The sequence below is a fragment of the Xiphophorus maculatus genome, chromosome 12 (assembly GCF_002775205.1).
Source record: "Xiphophorus maculatus strain JP 163 A chromosome 12, X_maculatus-5.0-male, whole genome shotgun sequence".
Classification (NCBI taxonomy): Eukaryota; Metazoa; Chordata; class Actinopteri; order Cyprinodontiformes; family Poeciliidae; genus Xiphophorus; species Xiphophorus maculatus.
Genome location: NC_036454.1, coordinates 26,223,185 through 26,249,313, shown reverse-complemented (window position 1 = coordinate 26,249,313; position 26,129 = coordinate 26,223,185). Strand labels below are relative to the sequence as shown.

Below are 26,129 nucleotides of genomic sequence, written 5' to 3'. Positions count from 1 at the left end.
GCAGACTTCAAACAACAGTTTAATTCCACTGACATAGACACTAAATCAAATCTCTGTCTAGAATGACCTGGTAGCTTCGCAGCCTAGCTCTAAAAGCTACACCTCTGAAAACGTTCGGGTTTTAAAAAAAAAAAAAAGCAAAACAAAACAAACAAAAAAGTCCAACATCTAGAAATATGATCGTGTTATGCATAAATAACCTTCAAAACGGGTATCGACGCTTTGGGGTTTTCAGTTCGCCTGCTACGATAGCTCCAGTTCAAGTTGAATCGTCAATAAAGCGTCAGTCACGAAGGACTGCTTTAAAGCAAACAAGCTAGCCTGGTGATTACGTGATTTTCCTTTTTACCACTAAAGTGATGGATGGTATATGAGACATTTATGCGGTGGTCGTGAACACTGGCATAAAGAGTTGGAACTGCAAGACACGGCCCGGCAGTATTAGTCATACCTCTGTGTGTGTAAAGTAATAGTATTATTTCAGAAAACCCTGATGACTTTAATCTGCACTTGCATAACTGGCCTAAATCCATAGACTGCAGAAGACTATAGGCTGCATTCTTTGGATTTTGCCATTCATTTCACACCTTTTTATTTAAAATAAATAAATAAATCTGTGTTGTTCCATTTTTGCCAAACATTTTCCATGTATTGTTCTTGCCTTTTACAGTCCTGCAAATGATATGCCAGAAAAGGTTTTCTCTACCTGTATGAGTGATGCGTCACTCCACTTTTCCCATCTTTCCTTCGCTTACAAGAAAATTAACTTTGGTTTGGAAACATTTCCTATGACAAAAAAAAAAAATTGCTTTGCTTGTACGGAATGTAAAGCAACAGTACTGCCCCTCCCCCACTCGTTTCAGCACGCTGGAGAAAAACACATTAAGGAGTTTAGAAATACTTCTGCTGCCACTAACAGTTTTGAAGGGGGAGCATTAAGCAGAGTGAAAACTCTTCAGAGCGGCTAACGGAGTGTTTTGTCTTATTGCACAAATTAAAATCCAGCTCCTTGTATTCCTACTTGTCATTCCCCTCACTTGCATCGCAAATGTCGCTGTCGCCATCACCAAGTGTATTAAACATTTGTTCGTCCGTGTTGCTGACTACAGATGAAAAGTCGCTGACAGATGCAGGCGTGCTAACGGAGGCTAATTCAGCAGTTGTAGGTCTGAGGCTGTTGGCTGTGCGCTCTTTAGCCTTAAGAAAAATTGTGTGCTCAACCAGGTTCTTTCTCAAGCTAGATGCGCTTCATCCGCCTGCATTGAACTTCACCTTGCAAATATTGCAACGGGCATAATCTGCATCGCCTTTTGAAAAGTGGAGCCATAACTTTGAGCGTTTTCTATCGGCCATGCTCACTTTGTTTACTGAACTAGTGCCTGCTGATGTCATTACGCTCTTGCGCATGCTATGCTGCATTCAGGACAAGCATGGAAAATCCCCCGCTCTTCCTGCATACTGTCACAATGATGTACTTCTATAAGTACCAACTGAATTCGGTACCCACCCCTAGCTACAAGCTAGATCCCCGTTAACTGCAGGCTGGTCTACGTGAGCAGACAGCCTGACTAATTAATCAAGTAATATCAGTTTGTTATAATCATATTACTCTATATAAAGTTGAATAAAAAATGTGTAATCTTAACCTCAGCTTGGCACCTCTTGCTAAATTTAGAGAGCTGTATGCATATTTTTGCATATAACTTAAGTATTAAAAAAAACAAAAAACATAAAGGACAAGGTGATTACTGTAATAAAAATGCCATTTTAGGTACAGCATAAACAATTGCTTTTCTGTCCCAAAAGCCATTAGATCATGCTAAACATTTTTATTCTTTTGCATAAATGCTTTTACTTCCCGAAACGGTTTTAACTTTCTCAAGATTATTACACGCCAAGTCTTGCGGTTGTTCATGCTTCCCATTGTGTGCGTACAGCCAAACTGTTTTACGCACACAATGATCTGTCAGATTTTTCTTACAGCAAAAATTTTTTCCCACATTACTTTCTCACTCATTGCAGATGGATATTACAAACCTGGCAGAAATAGACGAAGTCAAAACTCTGACAATGCGCAGCCAGTTTTTTTTTATTCCTTTTTTTTTTTTTTTTTTACTTTGTTGCAAAATGAGAGGGAAAAAAGAGAAAAAGAAACAGATGTGACAATGAATCACCATGCATGGAATCAGCCTGTAATTTGCATTTCTAAAACATATGCATGTAGATGTCAAATTATGAAGATGAATGAAGACATCAAGGTCTCAGGACAGAAATCTGAACGCAATATGGAGAACAAAAGAAATAAAAGACATTGGGCAGAAAAAGGGAAAGAAATTACTTTGAAAAAAATTAGGGTGGAGGCAAGACTTACAGACCAACATTTACAAAAAGTCAAACATCCAACATCATCAAAAACCTAAACATAAAAAGTTATAGTGCCAACAGACAGTTATAGATGGTAAATGCCTGGAAGAAAGGAGTTTTCAAAAATCAATCTTGAATATGAATTGAATATTTTTTTTTTTTTAAAAAGACATAAATCGCCACAGTTATTGATTATCTGAAGCCAACACCTCAGATCAGCACAGAAAGCTGAAAAAGTATACACCTGTCATTCTTTCAGGTCAAAGTTTGATAATAAGGTCTCAGAGTGATGATGAAATTTTCCAGAGAGTTGTACAACTTTTAATAATTAAAAAAATATTTACCACTTCCAGGCAAATGCATGACTCACTTCAAATCACAGCAGACAGATGCCAAACACAGCTCTTTAAAAAAAACATATTTAAAATGTTAAAGTTACCTAAAACTTGTGATTTCTACCAGTAAGTTGGCCACAGTAGCTGCGTTTAATCATATATCCGATTCTGTTCATTTCTGTTGATGCTCTCATGTTGCAAAAAGTAACAATCCTGACACTAAAGTTTTGGGAGTTTCCAGTAATCTTGAGAAAATGTTCTAGTTACCACCATAACAAAATGTTTTTGATAAATTCCCCTTATGACATCTGGCCAACAGCTGGAGCTAAATTCAACTGAGACTTTATGGTACAGATTAAAAAGATAGTTTTTAATCTGCATCTTCTATATCTTCCAACCTGATCCATCAATCGCTGCACCAGGATGTTAGAAGCTGATTGGTGAATACTGTGTTGCTCATAATCCAAAAACAGTTTCTTCAATAGAATTTCTTTTTTTATATTATTAAATCTTCACATTACATCCATCCACATGTGCAGGTTAATCTGGTTTGAGCAGCACAGAATCTAAGACGTATAATCCATAACGACTGTTGCGTTATACATGAAACAGACTCCCAGAAAACTGGAAATCCTTCCCTATTTTAAACCGTCAAAGTCAGGATCTATTTTTTCTTTACTTCTCAATCAAACTGTCACATTGATCTCTGTTACGAGTTGTACCCCCAAAGATTACATTTAATATCCCTCCTAAGGATGAACATTTGATGTGAAAAAGGGAAGAATTATGAAGTGATTGAAGCGAAATGGGCTAAAAGATTCAGGGGGATAAAAATTAAAAAAAAAGATTTGAGGAAAAACATTTGAAGTTCATAAAGCGGTGCCCTAGAGAGCAGAGCTCATGAGCGGAGGGGGCTTCCAGGAATCAGCCTAGGAATGTGGCACCCTGTCAGGTCTCGTAAGGATTTATCTCCCTGGAGCCTCATTACAGAAGGGCCCTGGCAAAGGAGGCTCACGCTTTCTTAGCCTTTTCTTTTACTCAGCCCAGAGCTCAGCAGTTAAAACGCTCACAGACATTAAACATGCATAACCACTTGTTAACGGACTTGATTTTTAATACTTTCAGGAAAAACCCTTGAGTTTTTTTCCTTTAACCGTAAAAAGGTAAGGGTCCCATTTTCCATTACATTGAAAAAGTAAACACTCGTCTGCTCTCACCCAAAGATCTTATCAGGATAAAGGAAGGAAAAAAGAACAGATTCATATTTTACAGCTTGTACAGCTTCAGCACACCTTATTTCAATTCATCAAATTGATTAACACTAGAGGTGCACCGATTGCAGTCTTCTGGCCGATTGCTGATCTTTTAAAAAGCGTAACCTGCCGACTCCGATTTTGGCTAATACCAATTTTTTTTGTCTGAAATGTTGCTCAATATAGCAAGACAGTTGTTTAGTTGGTCACTATTTTTAAGTGTAAATGTGCAGACATAACTTGATGGGCTGGTCTGTCAGTCAAACCTTTCTCACCAGAGAGCAAAAGAGGTCTAAGGTTGATTCTTAGACGTTTGCAAAGCTAGATAAGATCGGTGAATAAGACTGACTTCATATGTAAAAGTTTTTTTGTTTTTTTCTTTAAATCAGCCAGTCACCGATCTCCCAAAATTAAGGAAATCGGCACCCCTAATTAACACACATGATTCAGATTAATTTAAAGTATGAATACTTCAAAAAAACAAAACAAAAGAAAACAATACGGGGGAATGTGCCTTGAGGACCAGGGTTGGAAAACAGGAGATGCATCTCTGTATTTTTTTTTTTTTTTTTAGAGCAATGGGAAATATCTGATTTGGTTGGTAAAACTAGCCATTAGTGACAACGGACATACAATCCACTCTTATTTTACACAATTAGAATTTTTGCGGGGCGTAATGATACGAGAAGATACTAAATTAGAAAATTAGAATCACAGGAACAAGATGAGAATTCAGCAATATTTCAGGAAAACTAATAATACACATTTATTTGTTTTAAAAACAGCAAATCTAGCAAAGAATCTGTCATCTAGTGTTTGGATTTTTCCTTCTGTATTTACACAAACCAAAAAAAAAATAATTTTTAAATCACTAAAAACGTTTTAAGTTTACTGAAATAGTCCTTTAGTTCAGCACCGATAGAGCAGATGCCAATTTCAGCTTTGTTCTGTCTCTTACCGTCTCCTTGTCTAAATACTAAATGTCAAGAGAAACCATAAAGTGTTGGGGACTTTTTCACCAGCAGATAGTTTCGGACGGTCTGATGAGCAGCAGAGCACAAACAACAACGTGGCGAATCAAAAGGTACTCCCTTTCTTTTTACAAATTATTCAATTAGGCATAATCAATTTACTGGTACCAAACTGACTAAAGGGGGGGTGGGGGGGAAACCATTTCCTTTATACAGTCGTACTGTTTTTAAATGCTTTTGATAAGATAGAGGGAGTTCAGTGCCCAGAGATTTTACTGGCTTTATAGAGCACACTTCACAACCCCTGTCCCAAACTCCTAACATCTATTGCTGCACACCACCAGTCAGCTGGCTGAAAGAAAAATTCTACAAGTTTCCTTTGTTCAGAAAAAAAGGAAAAAACATCTGGTTGGATATATTTCTATTCGCGAAAAACACAGTCATGGCTTACGAACTAAAAGAGCGCCTGCCATCATTCTTGTTGACGCAACGTTGTTTTAAAAGCTTATGTTAGTCTATAGAGACCAGAATAAAATATGCTATTCTGCAAAATGAGTGTTTGAAAGCTAGTTTCAAAATGAGTGGGCGATTAGTCTACCTTGTGCGGTACAATAAAATAACTTCAACAACTCATCAAGAAACAGAAAATATTGATAACATAAAAGGCGGAACTAAAAATTCAAAAAGGCAGGGGACAGAGAAATTGTAAAAAATTGTGTGAAATTTTTTCTAGTTGTATTTAAATACATTTACACTCATAAATTGTATTATAATTAGGGTATATACATCAGTTTAAAAACAGGGAGCATCAATAGTGTCAATAAACCATTAAGTTCTGTAAATCATAAGGGTATTCAACATCTAGCTAAAATTAATCTCTGGAGGAGGGCAGAAAAAAAATCAAACATTGAGCCCGCTTTTATTTCACATTTCATGCCAAATGCAGTTTCCAAACACAGAATAAGGTTATCAAGGTTTAAAGTTTATACCATCATACATGGCCTCATAAAAACACAGCATGGTGTTAGGAGACAAGCAGTTCAGTATCAGGTCAGTGGCTTTGAACATTATCAAACTGTAATAAATATCATTATACATGTCACCCAATCCCAGTTATGTTTTTCCTCAAGAAGCAGCTGCTATCATATGGCACTGTTGACCCAGTTTCAAATTTAAGATTTATGTGACATGACATCGTTTTGAGATAAATCATGGTGTGATGAACTCATTAAACATTTAGCTCTATTTACAGCAGCAGAAGCTAAACTACATGAAACACAATGAAAAAAGAGGAAGTTTGAGTACAACAGCCAGTGAAATTGGGAAGGTAGCACAGTTTATTTACAAGCAGAAGGAAGTAACATCCACTGCTTTCTGGTAAAACCTACAAATACTGACGGCACAGAATGTTTGTTTCCTACACATGATGGTTACCAAAGGGAAGGGTGTGTATTCAGGTTCCAAGAACACAAAAACCTACTTAAAATCAAATCCATTCAAATCACGATTTAAAGTAAAGTAGGCTTCCGCCCCCACCCACATGAAGTGCAAAATTAGGTGACGGAGAGTCTATAAAAACACATCAGGTGACATAATTATTGGCTGTGTCAGCTTGATATATAACGCAGCTGCAAGCATGCAGGTGGCGGGCGCATTACCATTAGGGCCAAACATTTGGCAGAACATCATCACACCTCTAGGCTGATCTAGCTTTTACCCCTGCTCAACTTTCACAAAGGAAACCTGTGGTCACAACAAACAAATTGGCAACTCAAGACCTGTTGTGGGAAGAGTGAACAGCCACAGTTAACTCTGACACGGACAGAACCCGTCTGTTAGACAGAGGCACGGTTGACGCTTTAAAAGCCGCAACCCGTCTCACCGTTTGTAGTTCAATGTGTTCCAACGCAACTTCCTCTGCACAAACATCACAGGCATTGGCAGTGAGGACGCTGAGCATTTCTAGACATGATTCTGAAACCGATACTTCAACGACGGGTAGTGGTTTGACAGTTAGGTTTGGAAAGACGTGTAGAACAACTGGTGTCAACTTCAAAAATGGGGCATTTCGATTGCGCAATATATGTATGTGCAAGCCTGTCGCAATAAGCAATAAAAATCAATCACATGATGAAAAGCAATAACATCCATTTCCATGATTGATTGTTTTATTTGTGTCTTTCTCTCTTCCAACTAAAGGCTGGATGACAAAAGGTTTCAGTCGGAAGTCTTCGTCTAAAGCCCCTTTTTTGAAGGGAAATTTTGTTTACAAGATCTTAGGTACCCATTTTATTTCGTTATTTATTCGAAGTTAAATGTTTTATAGTTTCAGGGTTAAATGTTTGTTAGAAATTAAAATGCATTGATCTGAGAAAGCGTTATTATGCTGTTACCATTATGGACTCAAAAACAAAAAATTTATTGTTTATCGCAATAATTTCTGGGACATTTTATCGTCCGGCATAATTTATGGTGACAGAAAAATGTGTGGTAAAACATGGTTTAATGGTTTAATAAGACAAGTTTCTTTGTCTAATGAGATTTCATGATGAAATAGGTGAAAGGTAACTGTAGGTAGGTCACATAATTTGTTTTAAATAGATTAGATAAGTAGTGCATTAAATATTACACAATAGTCCTAAGATATTGCTTTAAATGTCCAACTATCAGAAAAGAATGAAAGTTTATTAAAGTTTGTGTTATAGCATTTACAGTTTTTTCTATCAATAAAAAAAAAGTAATGCAATAAGTTAGATTCGATCCATTCAAAAAAATGCAATCATGAAAGAACCCTTGAGACATGTGACCATATGCTTTCATCAAGTTGACACAACAGATTTATGGCGGTGTGTTGAGGGTGCAGCGGTTTGTAAATGAAAACTCCATTTGCATGCCTCAGAGCTTTACACCAAACGATAAGCAAGAAAAGGGAAACGCATAAAGAGGATTTGGTTTTATGGAGCAAAAACATTTAGGTTTTTAGTAGATGGGGGTTTAAACTGCGCGTGTATTTTTCTGTTGTGTGTGTGTGGTTTTTTTTTATTTATTAAGATGTGTTGGATTAGTGAGCCATATAGGATTAAGCTGAGAGCTGCACAACATTAGAAAAGGATAAATACTTGACTAAATACTGTTATTGTCTTCCTGCATTGGATTAATTGCAGATATAGACCCTGGATAGTGAGCAGTCCATCCTGCTTCTGGGAAAATAATCAAATTCATTGCTTTCATTTCAACAGCAGTGCTTTATAGAATCAGCTGCAGCCAGCTGCATCTGCTGATTTGGCAAAGAAACAAAGTAATTGTAGTTTCTGAATGACTTTATTAAGACATCACGAAAAATATTACCGCCTCAATTACAGCATTTCTATAAACAGCCAACATTTATTGCAGTCCACGCAATTCTTGGCTATACTGATTTTGGGTCTGGAGAAAGTTAAAGGAAGGCACTTTTTAAACAAGTTACCAGGATCATACCAAGGTTTTAAAAAGTTGTGGTCTCAAAATTGCTATATAAATTACCATCCAATAAAATGTCTTTTAATGAGATTCGAAGGCAAGGTGAGTTTATTTTTATAGCATCATTCATTCATACTGGGCAGTCCAAGGTGTATTACACTAAATCAAAGGAGAGGCATAAAAATAAGAAGAAATATAAAACACTTTGAAAAACATTGGATAAAAGAAAACAAACATTAAAATGTCTTTAAGTGTTGAATCTCACGCTTCATTCATTCAGTGATTGTGCAAACAGTTCATTAGAGAGACTATTTGATCAAAAGCTGCAGTAAACGATGTTTACAGTCCTTATTTAAAAAGAAACCAACAGTTCCTTCACAATTAATTCAATTGAAAAATACTGTATTTAATCCCAAATGGGGGACTAAATGTCATCATGAAAGTATCTTCAAAGAATCAATGTCTATGGCGATGCTGACGGCAGGAAGAAAATCCAGCAGATGATATTCCACCGTAACATGCCCTGGATGACACCATACGAATTTGGCAAGCACTGCTAACTGGAGACGCTAATCTGCCAGTGTCTCGCAATGCGAGTCGATTCCGATTTTTAGAGTCATGATCAAATTCATTAGCGGTTTTCGATCAACAAACAATTTCTAATTCAGAAACCTGTTTTTCCATTCAAACAGTCTAGAGATTCTGCTCAAGTTATGACGGACAAGACTGTTTATTTAAATCAGTTTCATCATATTGCACATGTTAGTAAATTCCATAGGATTATATTTAAACAAAAATAGGTTCGTGCATAGAATTCTGTAACATAAACTAGCAGCATTAGGTTAGCTTTAAAAAAAATAAATCAAAGAATTGCTCAAAATATATGGCTGAGTGGACGGGAAATGCAGTATGCACTATACTCACAAATACGGGCAGCAAAGACGTACAACTTAAAGCATTTCCAAATTGAGTTTTGAGCATTTTGATTCGATTCAGAGTTCCCAGGACTAAGAATTGCGATTCTCTATAGAATAAATTTTTTTCTGCACCTCTACTGCCAAATCAGCTCATTTGTTATTGCTGCTTCTCTTTAATGTGTGATAGTGCTACCCGGGTTTAATTTTTCTGATTAACAAAACCAAAATGTCAAAATAAACACATTTTAGTATCAAAGTGAAGGTGGGAAAAAAAACAACTAGAAATTTCTTTTAAAAAAATACCAAAGTTGTCAACAATGTTAGCTAATTAAAATATCCAGAAAAAAGAATCATAATGTAAACACCACTCCCAATTGAAAACACGCCAGCAGAGTTTCTGTTTACAATACTAACTAGCTCACCACTCGCTGTATCTCACACTGGGTGTCTGGATGTTCCCAGTGCAATGAAGAGACACCAGCTGGAAGTCACTGAAGCATGTCTGTGACCACCACAACACTCATCGCCCTCAGTGCAAAGAGAATGTATGTTGTGGGAATTCCTCCCGGGAAAGTGAAAGCTTGTGGGATCAAGATTTTGTAAATACCACAAGAAAAAAAAAACAGTGGAATGTTTTTCTTTTTAAATACTGTATAAATCTCACTACAGCTTGCTTCAGCACAAACCCAAAGTGCAAAGAATTTTTTCTTCTTTTGGGACTAATGAACAGGGACATTGGCGGTCTGGCTGTACAGTACCTACTGCAGCTCTGTGATGTACACCAGACCCCAAACTGTGTTTCCTGCAAGCCCTACATTCCCTTCCCACCTCAACAACACTGAGTGATGGCACATAAAGTAAAAAATAATGTCTTATTGCAAGATTTACGCCAGCGTCTAAAACAAATAGCATGTGTTCTGAATGTAACCATTTATTAGAAGCTATTAGCACTAAATTATGACTTGTACAACATTTTGAACAAACTTTTAGTTTTAATTACCGTAACTTATGCAACAAAAAGAAAGTTATGCTGCACTTCTCATGGAATAAGTAAAAATACCGTGATATTTAAAACCAAAAACATATAAAAACAATGTTTATATAAGAGTTATTCCTACTACTACAAGGAAAAATATATATATATTTTTACAGTCATGTTAACTACAGTATTGTAATCAGGAGTTTAACACAAACTTAATCCAGACACAGAACAAATAATCCCATAATTCGGTTGTAATTTTCAAGTGATTATTGTGGAGAATACTCTGCCATTTTGGCTCCTTAGAAAGCAACAAAAGCACAAGAGGCTAATATTAGTCTGATTAATTCATTAAGCCATTTGCTCCCGTAACCAGCCTGCAGCTGAACAGACATGCAATTTCTAGTTTGCCAGCAATAGTTTTAAAATAGTGTTGCCTTTAAAATAAATACAATTTCTTTAGTTTGCAAACCAAAACTTCCACATAACTGATTTTTCTACTCGTGTAGGCAAGAAAAAGCCATACAAAGCAATAGGTGGAGGAGGGGCAATGCTGCCGTACCTTCTCTGACATCTCAAAAATATAATATAGTCACAATAACAAGCAATTTGGGACAATAATTCTGTTTGTATGAAGTGATACTAGCACTGAGTCAATGCGTGACTCAGTGCCTTCGCTTCCCATAATCATGAGGGAGCAGAACCAAAATACCTTCTGTTCACACCAACAGCAGGAAAACATTATGACCCTGCAGGGTTACTGCAGGCACCACCAACTCAACTTTAAGACTTTTTAAGATCATTATGAATGGAAATTAAGACCAATATCTGCACGGAAATGTACAAACTTTGTCTTGCAAAAAGGTGAGATAGTTACACTTACTCAGCATAGATGCAAAAAAGCTAGCTAGCGAGTGAGAAAGGTTATTTTAGCAGCTAGTTAGCAGTAGCCTCAACAGTCTCGAGTCACAGAACGCATTGAAGATGTTTGAGTGCAACTCAAACTTTTGTCTGACAGAAAAGTCCAGCGAGAGAAAAAAATAAATAGCATACACAAGATTAGTCTTGTCAAGACTAAATTTAAGACATGTGATAAAGGCCAAATTAGTTTTTTTTAACTCAAGGCATTTTAAGGACTTACTTTTAGATGCATGAAATTAAGACTATTTTTCATTTCAAATAATTGTCAGCTGATAAGATTATGTTTACTGTGAACCTGTTCCATGACTTCTGTAGCTAAAACTAGCTCTGGTTGTCTGTCCTGAAAGCATGTTTTGCAGTGAGGCGATACCCTCGACATGAAGCGTCGATGTCCTCATTACATCCTGGGTATGAGCTTCGCAGGTGGTAAGCACCCTTTAGGAGGACTGGGGATTCTGCCCCAATATTACCAGTGGGCCACAATCAATCAATCAATCAAATTTTATTTGTATAGCACATTCCAGCAGCAAGGCATTTCAAAGTGCTTTACATCATTACAAACACAGAAACACAATGCAACATAGAATCAATAATCAAAACAAAGCATTAAGTCAAGTTCCATCAATAAATTTGTAATTGATTACATTTTAAATACAATTCTAAACAGGTGGGTTTTTAGTTGAGATTTAAAAGAAGTCAGTGTTTCAGCTGTTTTACAGTTTTCTGGAAGTTTGTTCCAAATTTGTGGTGCATAGATGCTGAAAGCTGCTTCTCTTCGTTTGGTTCTGGTTCTGGGGATGCAGAGCAGAACCGGAAGACCTGAGAGGTCTGGAAGGTTCATACAACAACAGCAGATCTTTAATGTATTGTGGTGCTAAGCCGTTCAGTGATTTATAAACTAACAACAGTATTTTAAAGTCTATTCTTTGAGCTACAGGGAGCCAGTGGAGGGACTTTAAAACTGGTGTTATGTGCTCTATCTTCCTGGTTTTAGTGAGAACGCGAGCAGCAGCATTCTGGATCAGCTGCAGCTGTTTGATTGATTTGTTGGACAGACCTGTGAAGATGCTGTTGCAATAATCAATACGACTGAAGATGAAGGCATGGATGAGTTTCTCTAGATCTGGCTGAGACATTAGTCCTTTAATCCTGGAAATGTTCTTCAGGTGATAGAAGGCTGACTTTGTAACTGTCTTTATGTGGCTCTGGAGGTTCAGGTCAGAGTCCATCACTACTCCCAGGTTTCGGGCTGATCGCTGGTTTTCAGTTGTAATAACTGAAGCTGTGCATTGACTCTAGATCTATAACTCTAGATTGTTCCTCTTTAGGTCCAAAAATAATAACTTCAGTTTTGTTTCTGCTCAACTGGAGAAAGTTTTGGCACATCCACACATTTATCTGTTCTAAGCATCTGTTCAGTGATTGGATGGGCTCTGAGTCACCTGGTGACATCATAATGTAGAGCTGTGTGTCATCTGCATAGTTATGGTAGCTAATATTATTTCCTGTTATAACCTGAGCATTGTCAAAACTAAGGTGTTATGTGCATAGGTTTTGTTTTTTCTTTAAAAATAAAACTAAAAAAACATGTTGTGTGACCTCTAATTAATTGCAATGAATACATTGAATTTCCAAGCCCAATCTTTTACTTCAAATTTTAAAGGGTGGCCATGTGACCAGGCATAATTCTGAACACAGCTAATGTCGAGTTCAAAGTATTTTTATTTTTTAAGCATTTCACAATAGAGGTGTGCAGACACACTCATCCCACTTCCTCTTAACACATTGACGGAAAACTTATCTACGAGCCTGTCCTCTCAGTCCCAACATTAAATCAAAGCATAATCACTTCCTGGATAATTGACTTTTCCCCTTGCCGAGTGAGCAAGGGGAAACGCGACTTACTTGATTTGTAAGCCACTTAAAGCGCTTACTTCTCACAAAGAGCCCCGAATAATAAATGGAGCAACTTTCCGAATGTCGCACATTTATTCCTAAATCGAACTGTACGTTCTACGCAGATATTCTAGCATAATCCCTGCAATAAACATCGAGCAGAGTCTGTGTGCTGAAACAAACTGTGCGATAGCCATTGAAAGCAGATCTCTATAGATCACCCAACAACATTCTCATCATACTACCTTCAACACACAAATCCTCAAACTGACACCTAGTTATGCAAAACAAGCAGACAAGTTTCAACATCAATCAAACTCAGAGTCTTCGAGTGATATCCTTGTGTAGACACAAAAAAATTATGCCCCATACACACACCATAAAATAGACACGCACATTGTTCATGTTACCATTGGTTGGAGGACGAAAAAATTAAAGGAATAATTAGCTTATCAAGTCAGAACCTCCAGACTTCTGCACACCTTTAGAAAGTCTTCAGAAAGATGGTGAAAGTTTGCATTACAAGCATGAGGAAAGAAAACAAAGGATACAGGAAACAAGGTTGTATTTAAAAGGTGCTTGCTATTATACTGAAAGGGAAATGAGTTGCACTGATCAAGTTATTGTGGTAAATTATTGAGCTGACATTAGCTTAAGGAAACTCATCCATCAATCCCTCTAAAAAGAAAAAAGGTTTAAAAAAAAAGTGAGAAATACCACTGAGTGGTCACACAACCTTAATCTTTAAAAGAGAAAGCAGACCAATACAAATATTGCTAAAATAAATTTATGCTGACAACAGGACCATTTTGACAGCCCATTTGTTTAGTTGAAAGTGATGGAAGCAACAGTGTGAACTATTGGGTCCAGGGGAAAAGTTACGACCTCCTGTAATGATAAGAAACTTGCATAGCAACATCCAGTGGACAGCAATTAAAGAAAAAGCTGAACTGACTGGTTATTAAGGGGATTTTGTAGTTGATGGAAATGACCAAAAAAAAACCACAATGCTCGCTTTCAATATGTTAAAAACAAACTCTGAAGTTGCTCCTCAGACCTGAGACCTAAGTGGTCCTCATCAGCTAATTTTATGAACTTTTCTTGTTTGCATTTATCTATAAATGTGATATTAGGGGAACAAAATGCAAGTTTGTGATCTACTTTAATATAAGAAAGCAGCATTAACATCATTAGAAAGCTTTTGTTTGTCCTACAAGTATATATGAAAATACATATACGTCTATTATTTTGAAGTTTACCACCTAATCATGTTAGGACTGAAATGATACAGCCAGATTCCAATGCAGATTTCAGCTGTATTTTACAGGATCTCTTATTGTTTATACAGAGTTGGTGTAAAAATACTCCCAATCCAGGTTTGACAACCTCTTTAAAGAACAAAAACACTTAAAATATCAATTTGCTGTTAAAATAAAAGTTTCCTGAACTTCAAAATGGGTTTTAAAGACTCTGAGGATAAAATTATCTCTATTCACTTGAATCTATCAAAGTGGCTTATAAAACTCAGCCCAGACTCACTAAAAGCTGTAAAATGGTTTCACAAGATGTTGTACCACAAGGTCTTGTTACAGTCCCAGTGTCAGTACAGAGGGTGATGTCATTACCGTCACAAATGGCAGTAAACATTAGTTACAATTTTTGTATTTTAATGTCATTCTGGCTGTATTTTTTGTTCTTTCTGAAACCTTTTAATGGTTTGAAACACATAATAGAAGAGGCAAAAGAACAAGCTAAAATCTTAGCTTCACACCATGACGCTCCAGCTGCAAAATAGAAATTAAATTTTTTTTTTTTAAGTTGTAGCATGGAAAACGGGAGTGTCCTCCAGGGCTGAGGGAGCGGTAGTCACAACCTTAGCAGGTGTGTACTTCAGCAACTCCTGTGGTATGGAGAAACCAACTTTATCACAGCCCCATGAGTTTTGACTTGTGGGATCCTCAATACTTTCACCAGCTCAGATTTCTGTCGCTCTCCATTCACCTTAAAACCAGGTGAAATCGCTTTAGAAACACGTGGCATAGGAGTTGCCAACACAAGCCACAGAGCCATAGATAAAGACGGCATAATTATGATAGAAACCCAATCAAAAGTTGACTGATATTATGCCACTGTCCAAAGATATTTCTGGAAATAACCATTAAGGCTCCGATGTACGCCTCCTATTATCTGCTGACCATCTTGTCGATGTAATCCCGACATTCAGCTCTCCATTCTTAGCACCAAGAAATAAAACTTAAGAGTGTACTAGTCTACTGTGGTGACCTACTTCCTCTGCACTGCTGCTTAATTATTCAAGAGCTTTGAAATGTTCTTCTGTATGGCAGCATGCAACCTGAGTGCCTCTGTTTGTCGCCCATGAAAGTGGCAGCACAGATCTTTCCATTTATGCATGAGAGGATGCCAGGGAGCGTGTACATTGTGACTATGTGCGTAATCAAGCTTTATTGCCCAGGTACCTACAAGTATTGCTGCTGGTTCGATTTGATTCAGAAAGTTAAATGATGAATTCTGGTTGAATTATTGACAAAATGGCTCAAAGAGGCAGACATTATGAAATTTGGGTCAGGTTTGATGCCAACAGGATGCAGAGAACTAAACCGAAACGTCACTGATTAAATCTGCATGTCAATACATGTTACACCTCCCAACAAAAGCACACAAGTCTGTAATTAAACCTTGACATATTTCATTGCCATCCATATTTTCTCTGCCAGCACAGCAGCCCTGAGGTGCATGCCCTTGGCTGCCAATACTAGCACAGTTTAATGTGAAAAGAAATTCACGCATTCTTAATAAAAACCTCAAATAAGAGACAGAAATGCACTAATCACAAACAAGAGTAATGTCCTATGGCATGCTGTCATCTGCATTGCGTAACAGAGTCGAGTAAATCACTTACCACAGAGCCATTCCTAATCTCTGCTAAGCTGGTATTTGGCGCTCATTTACACGGTTCGAATATGGGTGACTGGTTTTAATAGCAACTTCTCTTCATCACAAAAGAACTCAAAGACAGAACAGCCTTATGTGCAAAATAAGACTTGCTTCAAATGATACAACTAAGGTCACACTGCATTACTTGAACAGGAGAAATGTAAAAATTGTCAGCAAAGTTTCTAATCTGGCTTTTGAAGCAAAATCTTACAGTCAGCCAGAGGGAATTATCTGATGGTTTTATAACTTTAAAAAGGTGAAACCAAGAGCCTGATTGAACTGAACCTCAAGTAAGCACTTCTGCAATCTGTATCCCACATAGAGACAGCACTTTCTCTAGCACAACTTCTGATGGATCCTTTTCTGGTCCAGCAGGTCTATGAGTACTACCTTCCCAGCACACAACTCTTGACACAGGACAACTACAATTAAAAAACATACAAAAAAAACAGAAGTTATTCCAAATATCTGAATTTGCCTTGATTTATGAGTACAAGCCTTTCCTAATGCTGCAGTACGGAACCTTTATAAAAATTAGATTTTTTACAGAGTTGAAACCATCACTATATCAATGATTTTTTTCCACAGACAAATCTGTTAAAAATTGTCCTCCTTTGACTAAACTAACTTTTTCACAGGTTGTCTCATGTTATATTGCGATGACATGGTGACCGCTACAAATATGTTTAAAAAACTAGTGTTGTTTATAAGAGTTACATACTGCAACTTTAAACCAGCTGACCAGAAGAGCAGCGAACGGAGAAAGCATTTTATCTAAACTCCCTATTAAAATGAGAGAAAACCTCTGCTGTTTTAAAACCGTACTGTTTTTTGTTTGTTTTTTTTTACAACTTTGCTACCAGCAAATAATTATTTAGAGAAAAATAATGAGTACGGGGGAAAATTTGACCATGGTAGAGCTTCATGTTCTTTGAAATTTTGGTCTGATTTACTACAAATGTGTTGACTTGAGTTTTCTGGAGGAACAGATAAATTCTTGGCTGCTTTTGAGATAAACACCATAACAGATGTAAAAACAGTCTGACCTCCAGACCCCATCAACCCGACATGCCCTGCCCCTTTGAGGGCTCCATCTTAGCTATAAGAACAGTCTTGAGGCTCTAGGCTGGCCGACCCACACTGAGGTTGACGTGGATCATGCATTAACCAGTATAAAAGATGATTAGTTAGCTGGTCAGAACCACAGCCTTTCCATTTTGCCACAACACAAAATGACACACCTGCTCATCTTCAGCCCACTTGTTACCACCAGAGCTAATCTAGCGTTGTGTGCATTTCAATAGCCCTTTGACTATGAGTAATATGAGATGCAGCAACAGCCCTGTTTGATCATAATGTGCTACCACATTGAGTCACACACACAACATTCCTCAGAAACAAAACCTCCCAGGTGCATCCCACTAATGAGCAAGATCCACGCTCAATTCATAACTGAAATGTGGATTTCACACACATGCAGTAACAGGAGGTCAGCCTGCTTTGTGACAGTGGGAAAGACACTTCATCTATAGATACATTAGGATTATGACAGATGGCATGTAACTGTAGCAGACTACAAATATAAGAATATAAGAAATGCCTCTAATTAAAAGCAAGATTGAGATTGGAAAAACAATTGTAAAACATTTGCTGAACTAAAGAAAAGAAATGGAATTGTGCTTTGGTTCCACATCCGTTTTAATTAGAAAATAAAGTGATCAAACAGTTCAGTTAATGACGACCTATTCACATTTTTTTTAAATGAAAAAACGGGGCAGTCTCACACAAAGCATGAAGCACAATAACTCCTATCCCTCTTCATCTCAAACACTCACGCACATAGTTTACACTTGCCTACATACACCAGGTGAACCTGAACCTTTCTAAAAATAGAAACTGATGCCAGTTTATCCTTCACCAGGGATATAGTCTTAATAACTATTAAGAACTTAACAGCTTCAAATGTAGAAGGAAAAAACAGGTTCAAGAAACCATAAGAAAATAAAGAATATTTTCTTTGGAAGATGAACTGTACACACAAGTCTTCAATACACAACATTTTCATGCAGTTTTTGTCCCCTTTGAATTTCAACAGCCTGGGTCAACTCACCCATGTGGGAAAAGCATCGACTGTAAATTGATAAAGAAAGATTTTGTATAATATTAAAACAAAATCTAGCTATTTGGTATAAATATTAGGACCAGAAATAATCCTCATAAGCAATCATATTACATAATTTTTTTCCACAGTTAAGTCTTTTAATGAATAGCGGAGTTAAATAATCATAATCACGTCTCATATACAAGTCAATTCAATTGTATTCAACTACCATTGACTGTTTTGATTCACCACTTGAGCAAGCTGGCTCCCCTGATTAGACTAAACCTCCTAGTTATTGCAGTTCTATATGACATATACATACACCAAACTATAAGTATTTAGAGAGATAGCGAATTACTTAAAATTGTCAGATATCAAAATACATTTTAGCTTTTACAAATAGCTCATTTCTAACTATTTTGAGTAAACGCAGTCTGCGACTTGCCCAAGACATCATACTGTGAAAAATACTTGCCAACTTAAGTCAAGCAAGTCTGTGACTTAAAAGAAGGTGAAGACAGTAAATACATGACGCACACGAGCGTGATCTCATTTTGTGGTTCCTCCTTTCCCATCACAGCTGCTGGGCTGTCGTCATCTTCATTACAGCGGCGCAGATGGAACGACCCAGAAAAGCCAACGTGGTTAAATGAGCTGAGGAGACTTCTTGATAACTCTCTATGCCTCAAAATAACTGCTTATCATGTCGTTTTTGCACACAAAACTTATGTTCTCCAGCAACATCAATAGTGTGGGAAAAGCATCGACTGTAAAATCGAAAGGAACGATTTACTAAACAAAATCTAGCAATTTGGTATAAATATTAGGGACATAAACAGGCGCTGTCATTTCTCAAACAGTGCACCTGGTTCATGTTTCAGGCCCGTTTACGCAGGAGCCAAAAACATGTGTGGCTATAATGATTTCGTTTGTAGGTTTCTTCGTCGAATGTTTAAAAAGAAAATCTAAATGATAGATTTCATTATTCCTTTGTGTGAGGATTTGTTGCTCGGAAAGGGAAACAAAATCCGCTTTGCGTCACATTTTGGCTCAGAAAACAACTCGTGTGTGTGACTGATCGTGTGTTTCTGGTTACGGTGGGGTAAAAAAAAAAAAATTCTATATCAATTATTGGCCAATAATTGCAGAACCAAAATAATTCAGTTGTTAAGCAACAACAGGAAGTGCTACGATTGAGCAGTTTTGCTGTCAGTGTTTAAAGCATTACTTGATGCAATGACATTTACCCCACAACTAGACACCAGCTGTTTATTGGTATCAGTGGACCCCCTTTAAAAACTGTAAGAACAAACTGTTCTTACAGTTTGTTACTCTTTTTAAACTCTTTTTAATGATGTTCCAGAGAAAGTGTTGGAGTGAACAGACTTCTCTTTAGCTTTATGGAGCACAGAGTAAAGCAGCAACGCTACTCCCCCACTTGCACATTTAAGCTGCAAATACATTGAAACGAAAGAGCACCACACATTACTCTTATTAAGATGACACTTGACTATGAGTGGCTTCAACCGTCAGCAGATAGCCCAACTAATTAATCGGCTAACGACAGCTTGGTAAGTTTTAATCAAAACAAAACAGAAACTTAATATTACGGTTTGCACATTTCCTTGAAACTTGTTGCTGGATTATATTTTCTGGCTTCTTATTCTACGTCTTCCCAAGTCAAAATATTAAAATAAATGTCACAGCATACTAATAATCGACATGTTAAATTGCGGTATCCGTTTTCGTCGGTCAATACTATGAGACATCAGTATTTTTACTCCGGTCATCAAACAGAAGAGTCTCTTTCCGCCTCATGCTTCCCAAAACATAACTCAGTTATCCCCACTGTTCTGGCTCTATTTGTCTCATTAGTTGCTAAGAAAAGTACTTTTTGTGTGGAGTATTTATTTTCCCTTTAACAAACAGCAACAACTGGTCTAAACTGTCAGCCATTTTTGTTTGGTGATTAGTGGCTTGAACTATGAATGGATGTTATAAATGTCACAGACAAAAAGCGCACTGATCAAATCGGACATCCCAAGCTGCCGTGAATAAACGTTACGTCAATAAAATTTTAAAAACTTACTGTCTAGTGTCTCCAAACATGGGATTTAGTCAAAGTTCTGATTTTTACAGAACAGACATGTTGTTTAGCAGGTCTCACAAGCTGCTGCCACGCTCACTGTAGCACTGTCGCACAACACACTGTGTGCATTGACAGGCTTGCTAAAACGACGTGCTACAATGTATTACAACCAGTCAGAACCAATGGAATAAACTGCAGAAACCAGTCAACATTAACATTTTCAGCAGACAAGTGAATTTGGTACGTCAGTAAGGTTCGGCTGCAGTCAATGGTGAACTCCATAGGAGCTGTACTTTTGAAACAAGAACAGCGGATAAAGTGTTTTATTTGTGACAAATTCCACAAATTGGAATAGGGTTTTAAAAAAATTCAACGTTTTAAACTGAGTGGATGTTCATTTCTCAATGAACAGCCTTTAAACACAGAAAAACTTTAACAATGCGTAAATCTGAACAAAATTCCTAAATCACACTAAATTTATAGTGTGATTTAGCACCATAATTGTGGTGCTTTTTTTTCGCCCTTTGTAGCTGCAGTCATGATTTAAATTCTAATTTTTATGTCTTATATTTTCAACTTACAACATGCTGAATAGCCTTTTATATAAATAAGGACTTCTTTTGATTTATTTATGTCATGTTCGCAAAACAGAGCTCTACGTTAACTCATACTTTGAGCCACTTTAAATCTTTTTATACACCTTTTAATTTTGTGACATGCAAGAAACACCTAGATTTGTCAGTGCAAAAGAAATTCCCCAAAATACACTTAATTTTGATTTTTGGATTTAACAACAAAAAAAAAGTTAGACATAATATTAAGGAGAAAAGTATGATGATTTATGACAGCTCTATAATTAGGTGTTTTGCTAGGAGCAAATCTGCAGCTGCTGTTTACACTCCGCTGCAGTGATTACGCTACTGATTGCTCCATGCCCTCAAAAAGACTTTTTGATTTGCGACCGCAGGTTGCATTCTCAAGAGTTTCCAGTGGCAACATAAAATAAGTAAGTATAACAAGAATACCATTGATCAGTGACGTGCGGTGAGGTGCATAGCTGGTGAGGCACTGACGTCATCAGAATCAGATTTGCAAATAGATGCATAGATTGACAGCAGTTTACAGGTTATGTTTCACTTCTGCATCCTTACACATACAAACTGTAGCTCACAAAATCTATCGCTGCACTTGACTTGCTTCCCGAATCGTTTAGCCTAGCTCGCTGTCACTTATTCGGCAGTTGAGGAGTGAACAAGACGAACGTCTGGGATCTTGAGCGCCCCCTGCCATGAGGCAAGAGAACTGCCTGCCTCACCTCGAACCTGTTCTCTGCCGTTTATAATCGCTCATTACACGAAACACGTTACACAAACACAGTTGGTGACAAAAAGCACTGTACATTATATACATAAGCTAAATTATTGGAAATAAGTTAAATTTGTTTAAACCATTTTATTGACGCCGTACAGCAACATGCTCTCTCCGCTTAGCAGCCAGCGCAGAGCCAGGGGTTGCGCAATCCAAGGTGAGGCAGAGCTCGCTGCTGCCTCACCGGCATCGCTTCCAAGCATTTGAATGGGAAAATAAGAAAATTCAGCGATTTTGAACAAATAAAAATCGAAATTGGTGAAGCTACATGAAAAATAAAATATTTTTAGTACAAACCACCGGATGAATATAACAATTTAAATTACTTTATGATTATATATTTTCTTTCTTTCCATGATGGCAGGTGAGGCACTACCTCACCTGCCTCCCCTGACCGCACGTCACTGCCATTGATTATCTTCTGCTTTTTATCCCCCCCCCCTCACTCCTGTTAGCAACACAGCTAGGGATTACTGTTGAAGTCTTACTCTGATAGCACCATGATAGTTTTTCCAGAAGATCTGCTAAATTATTTAAACTCAAGAAACTGCAAGCTAGTTGAAAATCTATTGATTTAATATGTGAGAACAAGCTTAGAAAATTGGAAGTAGTATTCAATCTACAATTTAGAGTATATTCGTGATGTTTATCCTGGATGGGGGATTTTTGGATCAAAATACTATTTACAACTGAAGAAACTGAAACAAGATCTTTCGATTTAAAAAGGGCCATTAAACTGACATCTTAAATCACAAAAGAGGCAGAACATTCATGATAAAATGCGCCTGGATCAGACGTTTAACATTTTTGCTGTAAATCAGATTGCCTCAGAATTTCAGTTCTTTAAAACGCTGTTGCCATCATAACTGCTACAAATATAATCCTGGTGTCATGTAAAAAAAATCTTCTGATTTTTCCAAGTGAAGTCGTTTGTTTTGACATGAAGGTCTTTCTGAAAACTGTTGTAGCACACACACTGAGCCGTATTACGTAACCAGTGTCCGGCAAGTGCAATAATGAATGTTGCTTGAATGAGAGCCAGGATGTTGACAACAGTGCCCATGCAGCTAAATCAAAACATGTTCTTTTTCCACATTTTACTCCAAGCAATACAGAATAGCATCTCTCGGTGTGATTCCTATTGCGGTTCGACGTTAGCATCGAATGTCGGCATGAAATCGGTTTTAAAAACCACAGCACATTTCCGACAGCCATCCAGTGTTCGCGTTCAGGCATCAAATCTGAGATAACCACTCATCGACGCTAACTGATACCTACTTCTATCTTACGTCACTATATTCACAATTTACTACAGCCATGAATTCAAACTTACTGTGTATTAAGTAAATAAAAAAAATAATAAAACAAACAGAATTTGCCTTCGACCACACACGAAAGACAAAGTTCATTGGGTGAACTCGTGTGGATTCTTTGTTTACAAACTCTCACTGAACGTTATTTTGTACAGGCTAGACAGCAAGCTAAGCTATTCAACCAAACACAAATACGAACTGGCGCATGTTGGAAAGTTGACAGCACGTTTTTGCGGTGAATATTCGAATTGTTGTTTGCGGGGTGGCGTTTTTAGATAAACAAACGCAGCTGTTTAATTATTTCTTTTCAAGAACAGAGGCGCTAGCTCCTCGCCTGCTCTGACAGCTAGCCTGCCTGGCTAGTACTTTAGCTATTTGCTAGCTTAGCCTAGCCATGTAGCACGTGTGTGTGATTTATAAAATAATTAACGAGCTGACGGTGATCAGCTAAACGAGAAGACTGTCAGTGTCCGAGGACCCAGCTGAGTGAGCACTTTGTAGACGCTTTAATTCCACTCGGTTTAATGCAAGGCGCGGTTATAGCGCAGCGCATAGACTCAGAAAAAGGTCAATAATGCTATGTATGTTTGTTCTCCAAAGAATAGCCGGACCCCGTCATCCAACAACAGAACAGACCCCCAAACCAAAGGACAGCCAGCAATGGAAGCTAACTAACCTTAGCGGCGGGGCAGGAGACACCATTCGGTGGTAACGACGTTCAGTAGGCAACGTCCCAATCCTCGTCAATCGATCCAAAGTGGCTTAAAGGTACGCTTGCTTCGACTGAAAGTCTCGCCCCAGAATTAATCCACAAGAAAGTGTTGTTTTCGTTTTCATTTGCTCCGTTAGCGGATTTCTGCGGTGTCGAGCCAGTTCCTGCATAAGTAATGCTACTCCCTGAACCGCTGCTGCTCAGACCATTGCGGGGCTGAACCGCCTCTCTGGTTCTCAATAGGTCCACAGGCTCCATCGCTCCTCCTCCTCCTCCTCCTCCTCCTCCTCCTCCTCCTCCTCCTCCTCCTCACAAGAGGATCACGGATTCCCATTCCGACAACAAATTCACCCATCAATCTGCGTGCAGTTAAAGCAAGTGATTTTTTTAAAAAAACAATTTTACAAGAAAAATTCAAAATGCTTATTTCTCTGAACAACTCATTGTTTTGTGCATCTTCATTTTTTTTTTGGGGGGGGGGGGGGGGTCTTTTAATAAATAATAACTGTTGTATACTGTTTTAATTCAGGTGTGTGTGACATGTGATTTGAGTAGATACACAATTGCATAACAACTGAACCAGAAATGAGGTTTTATGAGATGCTCACATTTTGGTAACCTGTAACCCAAAAATTCAAAGAAAACTTTATTGCATGATCTTTTACTTAAAATAGAAAAGCAAAAAATATTCCTATTTGATTAACAGATGTAGTATGGATATTATCATTTGTTGTTTAGAATACCATGCAAAACTATAGAACACATAATTCAAGCACATATTTTGCCACAGCCAAATCTTTTTTATGAGAGAGAGAGACTTGTTTCACTCTGATAGGCAGTGCACAGCAACAGTAGGGTGAGGGTCAGAACTGGTGTTATCTACACTACAGCGCTGCTACTTTCTCTAGCATGCCATCTGACAAGAGTTTATGTGAAAAAAATATTATATTAATTATTAACATTATTTTAACTGTAGTGGACCTTTGACATACATAATATTTACTTTTACTACAAACTGTATGGTTCATCTTTACAATTCCCATTCCCCTAAGAGGTGTTATTATCTCTTAATAAGGTGTCAGCATTTCTAACTTTAAGATTGTGGTTCCTTGAAATAAAAAAAGGTCAGAGTCTTGCAGAATATAGAAATTCTACGGTGTGCAGATGACCTGAAGTGTTTTATCTCAGAATTCACAAATGGCTGGTAAAGGAATTACAAAGATCACCAAGGGTTAGGCAGCATCTTCTATAGTATTGTGGCCACTGCAGTGTACGTTATTGGGAAGATGATGCCAAACGTTATGAATTCTCAGTGAAGAATGCCATCTCAGAATGAGGTAAAGTCATTCTAGAAGGACGGGGATGGGACGTATGGTGGCGCAGTTAGTAGCACTGTGACCTTGAAGCAAGAAAGTGATGGATTTGGATCCTGGACTGGGTCTTTCTGCATCGACTTCTCCTTGTGCGTGCATGGGTTCTCCCCAGTTACTCTATTTTCCTCTCATTGCCCAACAGCATGAACATTAGACTGATTGCTCTATCTAAATTTTGAGTATGAACACGATTGTTTGACACAAACTAAAATCTCTCCTTATTCCAACTTACATGAGCCAAGTAAGGCAGTTCGGACAATTTTTGCCGCCATTCGTAGGTGATGGCCAGACTCCTCAGTCACCGCAAGATTCACTCTTTGAGGTAGTCGTCGATCCCCCGCGTTTGACCTGTTGCTCCTCTCATTAGGACTGAACAATGTGGCAAATAAATGCGTGGAAGCCATATTAAACAAAATTTATTTTGTAAGATTGCCCCCACTATGACGCAAGAACAAGCCCCGCCTCTGCTCCAACGTGAACTCTGGGTCAACTCAAGCACAGACTCGCCAGGAACTCTACATCTGTGCGCCTCAACTCCTGTGGAGAAGTACAAGCTGTGAATACACCAGCTTAACATTGAAGGATAGTTCTCCGGTGATCCCAGCATCTCCTGCTGCGTACATGGTTGATGACTGTGCCGAAGCCAGTGGCCTGCAAATGATCTGAAACCTTTCAATCAGCTTCATGCGGCTACGATGGCTGCTAAAACCACCACCCATGCTGCAGCATTTGCCGCCACAGTCAATCTTTTGCGTAAAGAAAAGAAATGGACGTCCGTGACAAAATGATTAAACAAAGAAATGCACAGTTGTGTAACATTCTGACATGTTTTGACAGACTACAGCAATCAGCTTCAATTCATTTTGTGCTTTAAAATGTTTGATTTCAATTGGTATTTGGCACATAAGTAACTGGAACACTTCAGACACGCTGTATCTTGAACTAAATCTGAGAAAAAACGTTTCCTATTATGTCAGATGGGATTGTTTTCCTTCCCTGTGGGTTTGGGAGCGCTCCCCCTCAAACCATCTGTAAAACCACCATCTCCTCACTCAACTATCAGAACAGGAAAGATAACTGTTTGTTTCAGCTGTGTTATCTGGACCTAGGCGGTTGCCTGAAT

General features: G+C 37.8%; 1 protein-coding gene across 3 annotated transcripts in view; it reads right to left on the bottom strand.

Annotated features, from left to right (window-relative positions):
- ncor2 (nuclear receptor corepressor 2) overlaps positions 1 to 23,840 on the bottom strand; it is a 111,023-nt gene extending 87,183 nt beyond the window's left edge. For 2 of the 3 annotated variants that reach the window (XM_023343094.1, XM_023343095.1), the window contains exon 1: positions 23,598 to 23,840. The gene's annotated coding sequence lies outside the window, so the exon portion shown is untranslated. The remainder of the gene's footprint in view (positions 1 to 23,597) is intronic. The other variant, XM_023343096.1, reaches the window with a different exon arrangement.
- Positions 23,841 to 26,129: the final 2,289 nt, after the last annotated feature.